General features: G+C 43.9%; 1 long non-coding RNA gene across 6 annotated transcripts; it reads right to left on the reverse strand.

Moving 5' to 3' along the window:
* Positions 1-8,364: 8,364 nt before the first annotated feature.
* LOC148593842 (uncharacterized) lies at positions 8,365-15,442 on the reverse strand. 6 transcript variants are annotated; one of them, XR_015913622.1, is made up of 5 exons: positions 14,934-15,442; positions 11,312-11,402; positions 9,314-9,351; positions 8,671-8,832; positions 8,365-8,518 (listed from the first exon to the last, which is right to left on the reverse strand). It is a non-coding gene; the product is annotated as an uncharacterized LOC148593842 (long non-coding RNA). The 6 variants fall into 6 exon arrangements; XR_015913626.1 differs by lacking the exons at positions 8,671-8,832; positions 14,934-15,442 and having other exon boundaries at positions 11,312-11,417; XR_015913627.1 differs by lacking the exons at positions 8,365-8,518; positions 8,671-8,832; positions 9,314-9,351 and adding an exon at positions 10,755-11,103.
* Between the last annotated feature and the right edge of the window lie 2,954 nt (positions 15,443-18,396).

The raw sequence follows: 18,396 nt of genomic DNA on the forward strand, positions 1-18,396 counted from the left end.
AGGTCAGCGGGTTGTTCCCACAATCCATTCTGCAGCAGAGGAGAGAAAGGGTGAGACTCACCCATGCTGTAGTAATTCAGGAGTCAGCATCACGTGGAAGTCCCTTGGGAAATACGTTCCCCTCTTCCCTAGGGTTTTTTCTGCTAGAGGGGACATATGCCCAGACATATTACATACAGATTATCCACTTAATCTCATGTAATATATTACTGATATCTCTCCTATTGCACTGGTTCCAAACAGAAAAAAAAATATCTTCTTTTGATGGCTAAAGTAAAGGATACCCCTTTCCACTGCTTTAGAGCCTAAACTTCCAAATGAAATTCTCCCAATATAAAGCAATTGGAATATATATCTGTTGGACAAATTGCAACTGAATTAAAATCAGCTTTAGATAAACAAATCTTTAAATGACTGCAAGCTATTGATTTGCTTTCTGAACTGATCTCTCTGGCTCAGAAATTCTTTCCCACACTTGGAGGGGAATAGACGTTGAAACCCTAGGGAATGGCCTACACTAGGGAAATTTCTCCCAAGTTGTCAGTGTTATTAGAAGCAGTTTACTAACCCTACTGTAAAAGTAACTGGAACTGTTGCATGTATTTCTTTGTGTTGGATTCAAGTAAGAAGAGTTTGAACAGTTTGGTGCCTTGTCTACACAAGGATTTTAATTGGCTTTTAGGCAACAACTTAAGCAACTGTATCAAAGTGCTGTGGCACTTCCAGGAGCTCTGAACAGCAATGAGCCTTTGAATTCCCAACCTTCTGCTATGCTCCCACTGTTTGTGGGATTTTTTTATCATACACCAATAAAAGAGTAAAAATTCTTGAAATGTGCTACTCTTATGTACTAAACTCATGCAACATTCGACAAGTACAGATTGCAAGTGTTTTAATGCAATGCAGATATTTATGAATATGTGTCCCAACAAATAACTTCAAGTAAGAAGTAATGTTAAAAATGCACATGCTATCAGACTTTGTAGGTATTGTTCTGCACTGAGCTTCAAGCAAATTACTTTGGAAGTATAATATCTGTTAACACGCAAGCTTGGAACTTGAAACTTAAGCCACGTTTTCTTTTGGGGAATATTTTATAATATATCCTGAATAATTTTAAAGCACCAAGCATGACTACACACTATGATTGAACAGTTGTTGCTTTCAAAATGTCTTTTATTTTAAACCATGGGGAAAAAAAAGGGGGAGGGTATTACAGTTTAGCTATAAATCAAAAGAATCTTCTGTAGAATGAAAAAGACAATCTTACAGTATTTAACCATCCTTAAAGTACTTATGTAACTGCATTTTGGCGGGAACAAATACAAGGTTTCTATTAAATAATAGCTGTAATTCCTAGAGGGGAGGTTGTTTTAATAGCAAAAAAAAAGTTTGTAGAGTGGGTATTTACCTCTGCTTTCTCCAGTAGATGTCACTTGCAGTACATAATAATTCATGTAAAGAAGTCAGAGTGTATAGAAATGCATTACATTGCTTGAAATATATAAGCCAAATCCAAAAGCCATTTTGGTGCCCTTTGTATGTAGTAAGTTTGGCATTTAGTTTATTTTAACAGATGGCATTAAATAACAAAAGGTAAAGCATTTTTGTTTCCAATTGATCCAGTGAGGATTATGTCTTTATCTCCTATAATTTGAAATAACAGAAGGAGACAAATTTACTTGTTGGCACATGTGAAGTTTGGGTCACACACTAACTAGTCATTGTATTGACAACTAGGGTTTAGCAATTTCCAGATTCATTCTAAAGAGAAAATATATAATACAATTATATTTTACTTCAAAAACTTTAACATTTTGGATGAAATATAGTAGTTCAAAAAAAAAAGGACACATATCTCCCCAAAAGCGGAGCTAATTTCTTATATTAACAAAGGAGAACTTCTAGGTCAATTATGTATTTAAGGCAAGTAGCTCTGCGATATGGGTGATTACAAAATGAGGTCATTAGGATCAGATTTTTACTCACTTTTCTTGTATTTATTCTACTATAGCAATAGTGTAACAACACTTTTCAGTAACATCTCTATGGACATGTGCACGTTTGTGCAAAAACCTCACTTTGGGGCTCTCTGTTTCAGGTACATGCTGGATTGCCATCATCTCAAAGTGAGTGCTGGTTTGCAGCCTTAAAGCTTCGCATTTTACACCTCACGACATTTTACTTGTCTCCACCTGTCACTCCAGTAGGGCTTTACATTATAGGAGTTAGGTGTTAATGGTTTGCTTGCTGGCTCCTGTCTGGAGCTATGGCTCCTTCTCCACTCACCTTAGCAATTCTTCCCTTCTCTGTATTTTTTTTCCTTCCATACTCTCTTGTAAGATGATTTGGAAAAAAACAGTTTTGGTCTTACAACTTACCTTCTCCTTTTTTCTTCATGGATTCTTATCAAAGTCCCATGGAAAATCCCAGCCCAATTACTGGGAGACAGGGCTTCCCAGAACAACCACAGACTCACCGTCCGAGGGGAATGGAGAGCTGGGGGAGTAGCCTCGTTGTCCTCTCATTTTATGTCTGGCTCATTGCTCTTTTTCCCTCACTCAGGAAACAACCCAGAGAAGCATTTTTTGAGAGTTTTCAGGAAGAATGTCTTGGAGATATGGATATGAGCCCCTCTGTTAAACCCTTCCCCTCTCCTACAAGGGGTGCAAGTAATTCAAATTTGAATAGACCAATTCCCACTCAGGACAGAGTCTGTGGAAACCACCTTGGAGAGGTGTGGAGACCATTAAGACTTATGCTTCCTCCCCAGAGCAACCTGATGTAGAGTGGGAATAGAAGGAGAAAGACCAAAATAAGAGAATTCTGTTTTTCCCCAAAGTGTGTCTGAAAGTGAAACGCTGGGTGTACAGCTCAAAAGACAGTTACTGCAGTCATGGTGCTGTATGAACACCCTGCTGCCCCTGCTCAAGTCCGGCACACGGGAAGGAAAGGATGGATGACAGCAGTAGGCAAAGGTGATGATGCAGAAAATAGGTGTGTACCCAGGATCCTCCTCATGAAAGGGGGACATGAGAAGGAGCATCGTTCATGTAATTCCGGATTACATGCAGGTGGCAGAGCCAGGTCTTTCCGTTTTTGTTTTGGAGATTTCGCAGCAGAGATGTGCGGTGCAAGTGGTCCCACGTGAGCTGCTCTGCACTGCCTGCTTCAAGTTTCACAGGGTAGGTTGTATGAGTTTGTATCCCCAGCCAGTGTCAGACTAAAAGGAAGGGTTTACAAATGGACTGGGTGCTGTTTGTTGGAGACACATGAAAAATTCCAGAAAGAATAGGCAAGAAAAATAAATCTGGGGATAAGGTAGGAAAAAAAAATCTTAATCAACCTCACCAGATTTCTGGGGATTGTGGAGATTCATGCTCCAATCTTTTGAAACTATGATCTAATGCCAAATAGAAACAATAGGGAAACATTCCTGATTTTTTTCCTATTCGGATAAAAAGAAGGATCTCTGTATTCTTCTGCTGAACTGAAGATTGGCCTGTAACACCAGTGACCTATTTTCACAAGCAATGCAACAGCTAATCTGAGTTGAGCACATCCAGAAGGAGAAACACATTTCTTTTGAGAGGCATTGAGATGCCATAGTGATGGGTGCAAAGTAAGTCTAAAAAGCACATAAAAGATTAGTTATTTATTTCCTTTACTTTTAGGCAAACTATTGCAGGTTTGACAGCAATTTCTAAAGTAAAGAGACAGTAACTTTTCCATTTCAAGCAATGGAGATTGTGTGCTTTTCTGAAGGTGCAAGAGGTTGTGAACAGGCAAACAGAAAGTCAGGATTATGTAACCTAGAGGTAAGGCAGAAATTTAAGTCTAGGGACACACCTCAGCAGGAATTATAAACTTAATAACACAGTGCATATACTGCTACCTCCTAATCAAATGTTCCCAAAGCCATTTATTAAAAGGTTCATTCTGTATAACTCACCTCTGATAAACCTGATCAGTCAGTGAAAGAGCCAGGAGGAAATCTAAAACTCTTGATTTCAAGGTCTCTGTTACACCTACTAGATAACACTTGCTTTTGCTCACTCTGAAGAGATTCATTTCTCTCCTCGGAAGGAATGTCCCTAAAATGCTTATCTGGCCTTTTACTTCCTAAGTGGCTCTTCTTAACTTATCTACTGTTTATTCATGATGAGGAATACACAGATTTAAAGGACTTATTGCAGAAAGCACTCTGAATTTAAACATGGCACATACAGGTATCTTTTGATATTGTGGTGGCATGAGAGACACATCAGCTTCTGACAAACTCATCTAGAGGATTGAGATGGACATGAGGTTATCCCTTCCCAAAGTTGCTGGACATCTGGGTTTCTCCTTCTACAATGTTTTGACATGAGTTAATTGCCAGCTTCATTGATGTGAGTGGATGCTTTTAAACACAGTACTGCAAGAAGTCATGTGCTTCTGCTTCTTAAAGAACCAGAGTACCCCAGCCCATTCCCAAAGTGATGTCCTTGCTTGGGTTTGCTATCAGTATTGCTAAATATATATATATTTAGCTTCACTTGACCCACTGAGATTCCATCTGTCATGCCACAGAGTGAAGAGATCAAACTGGAGGCAAAAGACAGGGAAGCCAGTTAATGTATCACTGTGTGTGTTAAGTAATCAAAATATAAATATTTAGGAAAATAAAACACAGTGAAGTAATTTTAAACTAGTATCTTGTTTTTGACAGTTTTGCCTTTTGCTTCTATGTACTCGTCAATATTTTAACCTCTTCCCTTTCAAATATTGACAATGACATAGGAGGTCCAATACTTTAATTAGGCTGTAATGCAGCAAGACACAATGAAAAAGCTCTGATTTCAGTGGTTAGGCTGTCCATCTTTCAAGGTATTGTTCTTTTAAACCCCTATATTCCAACAATTTGCTTTGAAACTTGCAACTCATCTGACTTCCACTCCTGAGAACAAAATTCCCTGAAACAAGCAGATAACCTACCAGCCAGTAGACAGTACTTTAATGTAGACAGTATGACAGTGCTTTAATTAGCAGGTGATCCTTCTACTGAAGTCATGTGAAGTAAGTAATTGTTTTATTTTGTTTACTATGTTGCTTTTCAGGTATTATTGAAAACTTTTTTTTTTTTTGCATACTAAGCAAAACCACGAGAGAGAGAGAGAGAATAGGCAAAGGAAACTGAACTCTCTTCAGAAAAAAAAAATGATGTCTGGTCACTTTATACATGGCAGATCTCCAAGTACATGCTGAATTGCAGAAATATAACACATTCAAAAAGAATATTTATGTGTCCTTTCTTTACTGCACGCATGGTATTTTTCTCTTATGTCACAAAAACTGTAACCACAATTTACAAGTATATGTACAATCAAATTGCTATTGATTTAGCAATGCCTTTCTTTGATGTCCCTTGCCTTAACCTCATTTATAAAGCTGTTTTGCATTATTTCAAACTGTCAATGATTTGTGACTCATGAATATTCAAATCTCATTTGCACTTACCTTTTTTTGCATGCATGCTTACTTGTAATATGTCTCTACACTTGCCCTTTGTTTTGTGTTTATTTGCAGATTGTTTAGTGAAGTAAACTCTGTTTTTAAAGTGATAGCATCTATTTAAGCACAAGTGGTCCAATTCTCACCTCACACTATAGTTTTATAGCACTGTAACTCCATTAACTTCAATGAGTTTGTCCTGATTTAGTCAAGAGAAGAGAATGAGGAGCACAAACTCTTTCTGACTCTGCCTCTGGTTTCACATCAACATCATTTAGCAAATATGCTTCCTCCAAAAGGCAGTATTTTTATTTAGCATTTTGTTCAGAATGAAATACCAAGAGTAAACCCTTTCGTTCTGATATTTTCAGACTTCAGGACAGTTCACATCTTCAGATCTAGATAAAAAATTAAGAATTTGTTACTCTTACTTATTTGTATTCAATGATAACACAGTACTTTGTTATCAGATTTTAAAAGTACTTCATTTGGCTTGTATTTTGTAGCTATGCAGTCCAATAGAAAGCTCCTGAACTTGAGGATTATTGATATAAAAATAAGCTTTTCCCAGCAAACAAAATAATCCATGTAGATCTAATCTTGCAGCACAGGGGTCCAGAATTCCACTCTTTGCACACTCGTTGATGTAAAAGAAAGATCAAATGAAATATCAGGTGCCCAATGAAAGCAGGACCAAGATCTTTTATAACTGTTTTCCCATTTATTTTGGATTATATAATTAAAGAAACTCCTCTCTCAAATGCTAAGATTCTTGCTAGATGTTTATTTCTGGAACAGTCATTGTGAACATATTGGCTGCAGACAGGACCTTTTTCAGTGGATGGAGTCTGGAAACAACAGAACAAAGAAATTTGCTTTTGCAACAGCAATACGAGCTTGCTTTACTCCCAAACATCTTCTGTAAGAGAAAGTGATCTGAAGTTAAATATGGGGAGAGGGAGAGAGGCAATTGATTATCTGCAATAATGTTTAAAAGTCAAAATGAACCCACAGTGGCAAAATTGTTTCTGTTGCTGGATTCACACTGCAAACTGCATTTACGGAGCGACTGCATGGGTTTCTGATAGCTTTTGTTTTGATTATGTTTGTGACTATATAAGTGAATATTAAAGCGAACGGGATTTTGTTTGAACACGTATTAGGTGAATAGATTTTCCTTATGGACCAACACCTCCTCTTATCAAAAGAAATTGAAGCAGAATCAGGATTGATGTAAATGACTGGAAAAAAAACAAAACCAGTACACAGACAGAAATATTTGTTACACACTTTTATTATTCCTTAAGCCTCCTGTTTGAGTAATTTCCACCAACCTACTGGGGAATAGAGCTCGTGTGATAGGTGACTAGTGACACATGAAGAATAATGAAATGAAAAGCCCAAATGAACATACTGTGAATGACTCTTAAAATTAAGACTGTTTGTCTAAGCTATTCTTGGTGAATATTTCCAAGTACAAAACACTTTTTCATTAAGGACTGATTGTAGTGCCCTCATCTAATGTGGGGTTCTCCACTGGGAATAAGAGATCTGAGCCCAGAAAATAGGTCTGCATTCATCCAAGAGTTCATTTAACACTTTTTATCACCTCTCTCATAAAAGAGAAAAATATTTCAAATATATTCAGTTTTAGCTTTGCACATAAATAATAGAAATAAAATTACTTTGATATTTAAGGTGAAACAATTTAAAAAATCATATATAGCTTAGTAAGTATAAACAGCTTTGTAGTTTTTCTTCAGTAATCCTGGTGTTAAATGGCATGTCTCAGCTGTTGTGAAGTCCAAGGTAAAGCTGTGTGCCCTCAGACACCCAAGAAATAGTATTATCCAGTATGACACATGCCTAGATATGTCTTCTTGTATATGTATAATATGGCCTCAAGGTAAGAGTACAGGACAAACACTTCTATTTTTTTCTCAATGCTGTTTATATTTATCTACTTCAAAGAGAATCTTCTGTTAGAACTCTGTTCAACAGAAATATTTGGGATGTTTTTAAATAACATATCAAGTAGCTAGAAAAGATTTTTAAATTTAGCATGTACTTTTTAGACAAAACATATTAGTACATTATTTTTTGATTGTGTTTCATCATAGAAAAGCCTGTTCATTTCTATAGCTCTGGGAAACACTCTGGAAAACACATTCAAAAATGCTCAAAAAATGTCAAGCAAAAACCGTGGTTGTGAATCATCAAAGTATGAATTAAAGAACTGATCTCTTCTGGTGCTGAATAATCCTACAAGCACAGCAAGTTTCCACACTTGCTATTAGTAGGAACTGAAAGTTCAGTCCTCTGAGCATGGACATCTGGAAGGAGCCCTGTCCCATGCTCCTCATCCTGATAAATGTCTCTTTGAATCAGTGGGGCTTTGGCAAACGTTTGGGCTTGAGCTTATTGAGGGACATCAACATGGAAAATGGGTTGTCTACAGAGACTCATAGCTTTGCAATTTCCTTTGAATATTTCTTCCCTCAATAGGTGAAGCCTATAAACCCTTTGGCAGGGCTTTTTATGGGAGAAGGTCAAAAATGGTAATATCTCAGTGTCTATTCTTGTGGATTTTTTTTTCTTCTGTGTAGACACATGCTCTGAGTTTCCTTTCCAAGGTAATAACGTTAAAGACAGCAGTGATACAGCACAGATGAATTTTGCCCTTTGCATTTACTGGCTAACTGTGATGGGAACAAGTGAGGTGAGTGGAAGTGCGTTAATGCACTAAGATGGTTAGACAAACACTTTAGACGTGGATTTTGTTGTTTGAAAGTAGGAGCAGTGTCAGCCCTTAAAAACCACTGTCAGAGAGAATATACCATTAATTCACACTGAATATAGAGGCCTAGATACTTTTAGTCTAACAAGGAGAACACAGCGATGTCCTACGACTTGTGGAGCCTATGTGTCACCCTTCTGCTTCCTCTTCATCCAGGCCTTGGGGACCGTTTTCTCCTGTGGGTTCCTCCTATCCTCTGCAGTGTTTTTGTGAATCATCTTGCTTAGCCTGCCAAGATTCAAGTGGAAAAATTGGATTTTTGAAATGACGACAAAAGGGGAAAAAATAAGATTAGAGAAAGAAAATAAAATCGGAGCAATTGTAGAAAGTTAATCTACATAAAATAACAGGCATTAATTAATACATATTCCCTAACTTACCTTGTACCTGTGTCTCATTTCCTTGTGTTTGCAAGGTAATTAATTTAGCAGGCGAGATGAAAGGAGACAAAGAGATGACAGGAGGCATGTGTGAGAAAGGAGTCAAGTGTGGGGCTGCGACGGGGGGCACTTGGAGAAGTGTTTTCCACATGCGTTTTGTAACTGGCAAGAGAGTGCAAAAGAGCACGTCCAGAGGAATTCGCAAGCGATGTCTTTTCTGCTGTCTTGTCCACAGTTGTGCACCAAGTATGTTTTGTTAAAAGTCCTGAAGCTCCGTGTAACAAGCCTAATCTTCCCGTGCGATTTTGACCACTTGCAGTGAGGGGTTAAACTAAAAATCCTTACACTGAAATGTTTCCTGGTTGGGTAGAGAAAAAAAAAAGTGTATATTTATATATATACATATATATAAACTCCACTATACATATATATACATATACATATATATATACACACACACTTTTTTAGACCTCGAGCTTCTTTGGGAAACGCTGTATCCGAGGGCTGTTTCGGGAGCTGGGAGCACTGCACTAAACCTCTCGGGCAAATGTTTGCATTGAATTGTTGAAAGAGCCTGAGATTGGCAACGCCACCCTGCCCTTGGCTAATGAGCCTTCCCCGGGAGAATATCAAGTGCAATTACCTTTCAGGGAATAACAACATACCAAAGAACCATGGACCCTGCAGAGAAAAACGAAACACACATTCGTAGGTAGAAGCAGCTATGAATCAGCATTAATTATCCAATAGAGGCAACGGGGTTGCAATAAGTCTCAGTTCCTGACTCACGCCATAGATCACAGCAAATGCGAGTTACTTATAGGAAAGAAAAAAAAAAAAGCGAAGTTGGGTTTGTGTTGACCTCCTTCCTCTCCCCTCCTGCACCACTTCCTCGCTGGGCCTGAGGTGGGGGGCAATGTTCTGGGGACATGTGTCCTTGCTCCCAGTTTGGGGACGGCCGGGAGCAGCCGGGGAGGCGTGAGTGCCGGCGGGACAGTTCATCCAAGTGCCAAGATGGATTCAGTGTGCGCCGCTGCTCAAGCTCCCCCTTCGTGGATCGAGCAGCAGCTTCAGAGACGGGAGAACTTCATGTCCTCCCTCCGCTTCCCCCTCCCCGGCTCCTTGTCCCAGCAGATGCAGAAAGGGAGGAGAGCCCCGGACCTGGATTTTATTGTGCGCATTCCCGGGAGACAGCCGGGGCGGGGGGAGCACAGAGTGCGGCTTGAACAATTGGAAAAACACGTGGAAGAGCCTATGCGGAGCCGCTGCGACCCCCGGAGCGAGCCCACGGGTGCGCGGAGCCCCGCGCAGCCCCGCGCATCTCCTGGGAGCTGGAAGCGGCCCGGAGCGGGGCCGGCCGCCCTGCTGAAACGAGGCGCGCCTATATTGAGTTTGTCAGGGATCATAAAATGTGAATTGATTATTCAAACAGGCATTGATTATGAAGGAATGCTTACTACAGCAACGGGAAAGGTTAAAAGGAAATTGACCCTCTGCCTACGTGACATAAAGTCATTAGGTAAATGAGATATTCATACGGAGCATAATCAAGGTCATGCTAATTTTATTTGCGGCATTCCGCTCAAATCTTCAGCTCCGTTTGGGGGCACTAAACTTTTCCCGGGGGAATGAAGAGCCCAGGCAGTCTCCAGGAGCCGCAGAAGAAGTGAATAACACCCAAAGCGGGCTGCAAATTGCCCTGAAGTCCCGCGGCCGCGCTGGGCCCCATCCGGAGCCGCGGGTGCCTGTGGCGAGGCGCGGAGCTGAGCGCAGGATCGGGCTCCGCGGCGGTGCAGGCGGGTCAGGAATCCTCGCCCAGATAGGAGGAGAACGTGGAAAAAAATAGATGTATTTATGCACATATTTATCCCCTCTAATTATAGAAATTAATCCTCTTACTTATGACTAAAAGGTAACGTCTAAAGGCGTCCCTTTGATGTCTAACAGCATCATTTGTGGCTAACATTCCAACTGATTAAGGAATAATTGTTGTTAAATGCTTTACAAGTGGATAGTGTTTAATTGAGAGGCATTCATAATTTTACGGCTTACCACAAAACGAAACGTAATTAAAAACGCAGGAATTTCCAACTGATTTTATTGCAATTATGTTTATTGTTCAGGCTAATTACTGCAGAAAATGGGGTGCTTTTGCCCATTCCAAATGGCATTCTCGGCTCCCAGACATTCCCTCGCAGGTTCCCTTTCCCAGGTACAGCCCTAGGAGGGTTTTCTTCAGCCTCCCCCCCCCCGCCGCTCTCCCCCCCCCGCCCCTTATAATTAAATGCTCCAGCCTTTTCTTCTCTCCTCCATGCAACACCTTGGGATGTGAGAAAGCGATGGCAGCTCTCTTCCCTCAGAGCTCCAAGTAATTGTAGAAGGGCTGATGAATTTCTTAGAGAAACACTTGCCATACACTGAGGAAACCATCTCCTAGCAAGATTTTACAAACCAAAGTAAACAAAGCACCCCAGGGGCGATTTCCTCCTTGCGCGCAGCTCACTTCTCAATTTACCTCAGAAGTGATCACAAACACACAAGAATTACAGCAGAAATCATCGCTGGTCTGGGGAAAATATTCCGGGTGAAAATAAGCAGAGAAATAAAAGGCGTTCAAAGAAAGAGAGAGTCATTAAAATACCTGCCGGGCGGGCTGCCCTTCTCCGAGCCAACCTTTCCTCCTTCCCCGTGACCTCGGAGCTCTTTTAGCATCTATTTAAATAAACACATCTCTTAAAAAAAAAAAAAAAAAAAAAAAAAAAGAGAGAGAGAGAGAGACTTGGGGTGGGAAAAGCATAGACAAGTGCAAACAACAGCCACAAGAGCCCTCGGGTCCATCTAAGGCAGTGCCTTTAGACCAGGTCTTTCCCCCCGCCTCGGAGGGGTGAGGCGGCGAGTAAAGTTGCTTGACTAATTTCACTGTCCAGGAATGTTTAGCCTGTAAATGGATTTATTTATTCTTGAGGTTTTCTACCCGGCCCCCAACTGGGCTCTCGGATAAAATTTGAGAGAGGGGTCCGAGACCACGGAGGGGAAAAAATCAGCGCTCATGAAGCATCGGACCGGATCAGCCCCCCTTGAGATGAGGCTTGAGGGGAATAAAGCGGCCAGCCCTGTGGTCCTGTGTCCAAACTTGCATTTTGCATTTGGTCTCCGAGCCGCTAGGAAAGGAGCACAGATATTCCTTATAAAGGAGCACGGATATTCCTTGCTCCTTTTGTTTCCTTTTTTTTTTTTTTTTTTAATCTTCCGGGGAAATAAGGGCGCGAGGTTCAGGAGGGAGATTCCGTCTTCTGACAAGTTAAAAGTAGCCCGAGCTTTGCAAAAGCTCCCATCGAGAGGACTTAATAGACCCTCGAAACAACGTCTCGACTTTTTTTTTTTTTTTTTTTTTTTTTTTTTTGCTTCAGCTCAGAGCCCTGAATTCTTTGCTTAAACTGCCATAGATTTCCATAGACGGAGAAAAGGAGGGGTATCTGGGGTGGGCATTTTATGTAAATGAGCAAATCCGAAATGTATTGCAAATCCACTGTAATAAAACTGACAGTTTTGACAGTATTGACAACATAAATATATGTTGGAACACAGCACTTTCAGACACTTAACCGATGAAGCAATAAAAAGATTCGACTACAATATTTCAAATAATCGACATTGATGTTTTGATACATCATTTTTATACCTCGAATTGATCTATCACTCCGTGACCGGTCAATTTTGAGTAAAAATCTGCTGCAATTATTTACGCTATTGCCAATGACGACCTAATAACTGTTTTCAATTAATTACAGCAAAACTAAGCATTATGAGAACTAACCGGCCGCATATCCTATTGTAGGATCCCTTGCCCGCCTGGTGCGGGGAGCAGACGCAGAGCGCGCGTGGTGCCCGCTCCGTGGGCTCCGAGGGCGAGCCGCACGGAGCAGCCCTTAGAGGAGCCTTTTGCAGCGCAAACTCTCGGGGCGCCCACGCGGGCACTCAGCACGCACTGCCAGGGAGGGCGCGGGATTATTTGGTCTGCTTTTCCCCCCCAGCCGGGCACGAGCCAAGCGGCTCCTCAGGTTTTTCTTTCCTTTTCCTTTCCCTTTCCAGACCGTCCTGCGTGGGCTGAGAGCGGGGCTCCCCACGCAAACTGCGCGCGGGGCGGCTCCGGTCGCGCTCTGCGGGGCTCCTGCGCCGCTTCCCAAGCATTTGCGGCAGGATTTTGTTCTCCGCGGAGCCTGAGCCCCACCGCAGGGCGCTCCGGTGCTACGGCCGGGAACAACGGGGACGGTTCGGAGGGAGGGAGCGGAGGGGGAAGCTCTAAGCGGCATTGGAGCCTCCTCGGGTGCTCTGAGGTTGCTCTAAAGCGGTGCAGTTTGCCCTAAACTCCTTATTGTTACAGCGTCACGTTGCTGAGGTGGCTTTTTCTTTTTAACGCTTCAAGCTTCTCCCAGCAAACGCGAGCTCCGCTTTTAACTGCCCCACAGAAGCAGCCCGCGCGGCGGTGTGGGCAAGACCCTGGCAGGTATCTTGTTTTGTTTTGTTTGATTTGATTTCTTCCCACTTCTGATGGAGGCGCGCGCGCTGGCGGTCGACGAGCTTCACTTGCACAAACCTCCCAGCCCAGGACGGGAAAAGGAAAAAAAGGGGAAAAAAAGAAAGAAAATAAATAAATAAATAAATCAGACCCCTCAAAACTCATCCCTCGCTGCACCCGAGGGCGCTGCAGGCGCAGAGCGGGGAGCTCGAGGGGCCTCTTGCATCCGCGTAGCGGGCTGGAGCATCCGCGCAGCCGGGTCTGCGGTGCCGCGCGGTGCGAGGGCAGCGCGGAGCGGCGCGGAAGGGCGCGCAGCGGCGCGGAGGCGCGCGGGGCGACGCGGAGGGGCGCGCGGCCGGGGCGGGGGCGGTGCGGAGCGGAGCGGCGGGGCGCGGGGCGGCGCGGCGGGAGCGCTGGATTCCCGCCAGGTAGCGCTCGAGCGCTGCCCATGGCGCGGCCGCCTGCGCGGGGGGGCGCGCGGGGCGTCCTGCGAGGGCCGGGCCGGCTCCGCACCCGCGCAGGGCGCGCGGGGGAAAGAGAAGGGGGGCGCTAGGGAGGGAGAGGGGGCTCCGCGCTCCGCTCCGGAGCGGGAGGGAGGGCGGCAGAGGAGGGTTACGGGGCAGGTAGGGGAATCGCCTCCTCCCACAGCAGCTCCCCAAGATCGCGGCCATTCCGCAGGCGAGGTCAAGGAGAGTTCACCGCGATGGGCGAAGTCCCACTGACTTTCTGCACTGGAAAGCTTTTGAAAAACTAATAGATTGTGGAAAAGTGGAGCGCGTTATTGGGCGGGGGCGGGGGGGTGAGAGCGAAGGTCTTGATGAGCCCAGGGGGCTGAGCAGCCAAAATGTGCCCCATTTCACAGGGGTGTCCGAGGTGGGACCTCGCAGCTCCTGCAGCTGCAGGAAATCGAGGGGAATCGGACCGGGCTGGGACGGGTAAAAACTGACCCAAGTTATAGCAGAGGCAAAGGCATGGAGCCCAAAAGAGCGGGTCTGCAGATAGGGATCTGAACTGTAGAGTAACCCCGATTATAAGAATGAAAAGGTCCTATTTGCACCCCACACGTCGCCTCGCGAACAGGATGAAAACAGGAGGAAAATCTGTGGATTTTAAGACAGAGTCATGGTTACACTGTAACCCTGCAGATACCTTTTAACAGGCGGGCTACTTTCTGTCTTAAACCCGAAACATTTCCTTGGACTGTAGCTGGAGGTGGAATACCAATTCAAAATTTCAAAATAATTCATTCTATTTTACATCCATCATTTATGAATGTTGCTAGCTAAGGTAGACTCTATATTTCTGGATACAACAGCATCACCCCAAAATACTTCAAGTCATCGCACAAACAAACAAACATTGAATAAAGTTACAAACAGGATTATGGTTTAAGTTATTTGCCCGTGTAGGAAGGCGTCAATTGTTCTAACAGATGTAGGGAGGCTAAGAGGATTTAAACCACGCGAATTTAATAAACCAGATTAGCAATAGGTGCTTTCCACAAATGCTAGGGAGCGTAAAGTAGATCTACCCCAAATTATCTGTTAGACCACAGCAGCGCCCATAGGATTGAAGAGAATTTCCGAAGGGGGCAAAAGGAGTTGGTGTCGTGTAAGCAGTGCCTGTTTCTACTCCCGAAAATTTTCTATTTACTTCAAATCTTACACTACCCACTCGCACACACATAGGCAAGCAGTAGTTTAAGCTTCCCGGTGGAATATAGTCTCGAAATGAGAAATATTACCTGTTGTGCCATCCGCTTGTGCAGAGCTGGGGACAAGAGGGAGAGGGAGTGAGCGAGGCTCGTGTCGGAGGAAGCCCGGAGCGAGATGCTGCCCTTTGGAAAGGCTGATTGGAAACAGACCCTTAAGTTTTAGAGGATTTTCCCTCTTGCTCCTTCCAAGGGCTAAGAAGCCGATCTGGGAGTTTGAAGGGAATAGGTTTCAGCGTCCATATTTGTTCTGGTGCACTTGTAAAATGCGGTTTGAAGAGGATCTTTAGCCCTCTGATTGTCTTTGTATTGTTTTTCTTGAAACGGATCTTTTGCCCTTAATGAATCCCCACACAGCTGGACAGCTCCTTCTCGGACACTGAGAGCGCTAACCCCAAACTGACCCCAATTTGACACCACAAGATGAAATTTTACCGCCTGTTAAAACCATTTCCAGCCTCGGCAAAAGGAGCTGGCTGTTGACGGAGATGCACTTCCACACCGGACACCTCATTTCTCTCTCATTCCTCTTTGGACTTTTGGGCTGAGGATTGAAAAAAAAAAAAAAAAAAAAAAAAAAAAAAAAAAAAGAGAGGGAGAGCGAGAGAAAGAAAGAAAGAAAGAAAAAGTCTCCCGCACTTTTCCAAGGAACATCCTCTGTTGTGGAAGTGATGCACGAGAAATCGAAATTAGCCAATTTAATTCCCCTGAATTACTGGGGTTTAAAAGAAATTCATCAGCACGCTAATAAAAAATAACATGGGAACTTGGAAACCTCCACTATCCGTTCACCCCATTTCCCTCTGAGTTTGCAACAGCATCTTTGTAATAGCTGAGTACTTGCACTTAAGGGCGCTAAATTGAGATTCCTCTTTAATGGCTAAACTATAGCGCTTTATAAACCACGTTCTCTGTGCTTTAATCCACTGGGATAGTGAAGAGGAAAAGGCTTCAGCTCTTTTCACGGTGAAAAAAAAAAAGACACAACAGGAACATGAAAAGCCCCTCACTTATCGTATGGAATTTCAATTTCTATCAAGTTAAAATTATTTTTAGAAGTTGGTCTCCGTTCCCGATTACACACACACACAGCAAGAATGGCCAACGCAGGAGGTTAATTAGTTTAAAAAAAAAAAAAAAAAGTGAAGGGAGGAAAGGAGCAACACTGAACACTTAAAAAGCTTTGGCTGTTTCTAGCAACTTCGGTTTTAGGCTGCTTTCTAACAAGGCTGCTTCTCTAGTCCAGAGAAGCGAGATCTCCAGGCACTCCCGTGAAAAACACAATTACGAATAAGAAAAACAAAGTCTAGAATTTGGTCCTACACAATGGAGCGCCTTCTTCTATGGGATCCAAGTCTCTTAAAAAACTTCCTTTTGTGAAGAAAGCTGATGAACTTCTCCCACATCCCTCCCAGCCCGCGACCTGAACAAATGCGCGGAGCCACCAGTGTAAGTAGCCTGGTTTTGCACGGCCACGTTAGGAGGAAAGACTCTTCCTCGGCGACACTGGAGCCATTGGAAACGAGACCCACTTGTATATCTCAAGAGGCATGGGTCAGGGTCTGCATTGCCCCGGTTAGAAAATAAGTTTAGAACTACACAAACCTAAAATAAGCCTCGAAGCTGCCTGGGTTGGCTGCATCACAGCCAAGTGACTCCATGGAAGTTTCGGGATTTGGGATCTTTAGAGGGGGAGGAGGGAAGAGAAAAAAAATAAAAACAAATAGCATTCATCGATGACTAGATCTCCTAAAAAATCTGCCAGGAAAGTACAGCTGTAAAAGTAGGAAAGGATTTGCATAACCTACTGCTCTGTAGGTCTCCGTGCACCCAAAGGATTAGCCGAGCATTCATTACCATGAATATCTTGAATTACGCTACCGATTTATACGACAGATTATAAAATACTGCACAAGAAGACCGATTTCTTTTTCCTTGCGAAATGAATCGACTTAACCACTGCTTGAAAGAGCTATACACACTAAGGGCTTTTTTTTTTTTTTTACTCACCTCTCTTTACAGTCCCGTGAAAGTCAGTCACAGCAATTCGGTTGCTCTTTAGCACTAGCTTTAATCTTGGAGGAGGAGATCCTCTAGGAAAAAAAAAAAGAAAAAAGAAAAAAGGAAGAAAAGAAAAGAAAAGAAAAAGAAACGGGTCTGCTCCGCGGCTCCCGGCGGATTTTAAGCGGAGCGCAACTCCGGCTGGAAGTGGGAGAGGGACTTTTGTGCCCGTTGTCCCCACAGGGGCTGCGGCTCCGCGGGGCTCGGCGCTGCAGAGCGCGCAGGACTTGCCCACTCGCCAGCCCTCCGCGCTATCTTTCTTTATATGTGAGGGCTGATTTCCCGCAGACATCATTGTTATGATGGCTCATTTAATCAAACTGTTTAATTGCTCCGGTAATCACTATCATCATCACAGGTACTCAATCATTCATCATTTCGGAGGGGTTTATTGACCTCTGGAGCTCATTCCCCGCGCCTATTAAAATCAGGCCGAATTTCTAGAACTGGTCTTCGAGTCGCTTTCTTAAAGTCTCTCTCCCCACCACCCCTCAAAAAAAATCCTAAAATCATCACCATAATCATGAAAACAAAACAAAATAACCCCCAACTGAACCAAAGATATTATTTTTTCGGCGGTGCACGTTCAAAAGCCACCTATGTACGAGGCCACACTCGCAACCGGGTGCATAATCATTGATAAATCCCGCTATTAACGGGATAGTCTGGTTTAGATTTTATGTGCAGGGGACCGTGAACGAGGGTGGGGGGCTGGGGAGGACAAAACTGCAGCGATCGATAGTTTGACCATCGCTCCTCCCCCGGACTTCAAGCATCGCCCGTGATTGATGATCCCGGGGCGCTCTGGTAATTGCGAGGTAAGGGCGGCTGCAGCGCCCCGCGAAACGCGCCCAAATTAACGCGCCTCTGCTTGGAAAAGTTCATTTGGTGCCCAAGGAGGGGAGCGGGGGGAGGGTGCACCGGCTCACGTAATTTGCTAAATAGCCCTCCGGTAATTAGCACCACCATTAGACGGCATTACCGAGCCGAGGCTGGGGCGGGCGCTGCGCGGGCGCGCAGCAGCCGCGGACGCTCCGCACCCCGCTCGGGACGAGCATGCAAAGCAGCGAGCACCCAAGTAACCCCCCCTTCCCTCTCGCAAAACATCTGGATGTGCCCCACGCGAGGCTGAGCGTGACTTTGTTTTCAAGCCCTTTGCACAGAACTGAGAGGGGTTTCCCCTCTCCCCCCCCACCTCCCCTACCCCCAAGGCATCCACAGCCGGCTTGATAGCAGCGATCCCTTAACGAAGAGCGGTGCCAAATATGGCCTGAATGAGGCATTTCTCTCCGTGCCCTGGAAAAAAAATAAATTTTTTTGGAAAAAAAAAAAAAGGGCAGCACAATGAAGTGGCGCGGGGCAGGAGCTCGCAGCACTTGGCCGGCCCGGCTGCCTTGCCCGGGAAGAGCAACTTCACATCCCACATCCCCCCGCT

The sequence above is a fragment of the Tinamus guttatus genome, unplaced genomic scaffold, assembly GCF_059628265.1.
Source record: "Tinamus guttatus ecotype Peru unplaced genomic scaffold, ASM5962826v1 Tinamus_guttatus_pri_ptg000327l, whole genome shotgun sequence".
NCBI classification, from domain to species: domain Eukaryota; kingdom Metazoa; phylum Chordata; class Aves; order Tinamiformes; family Tinamidae; genus Tinamus; species Tinamus guttatus.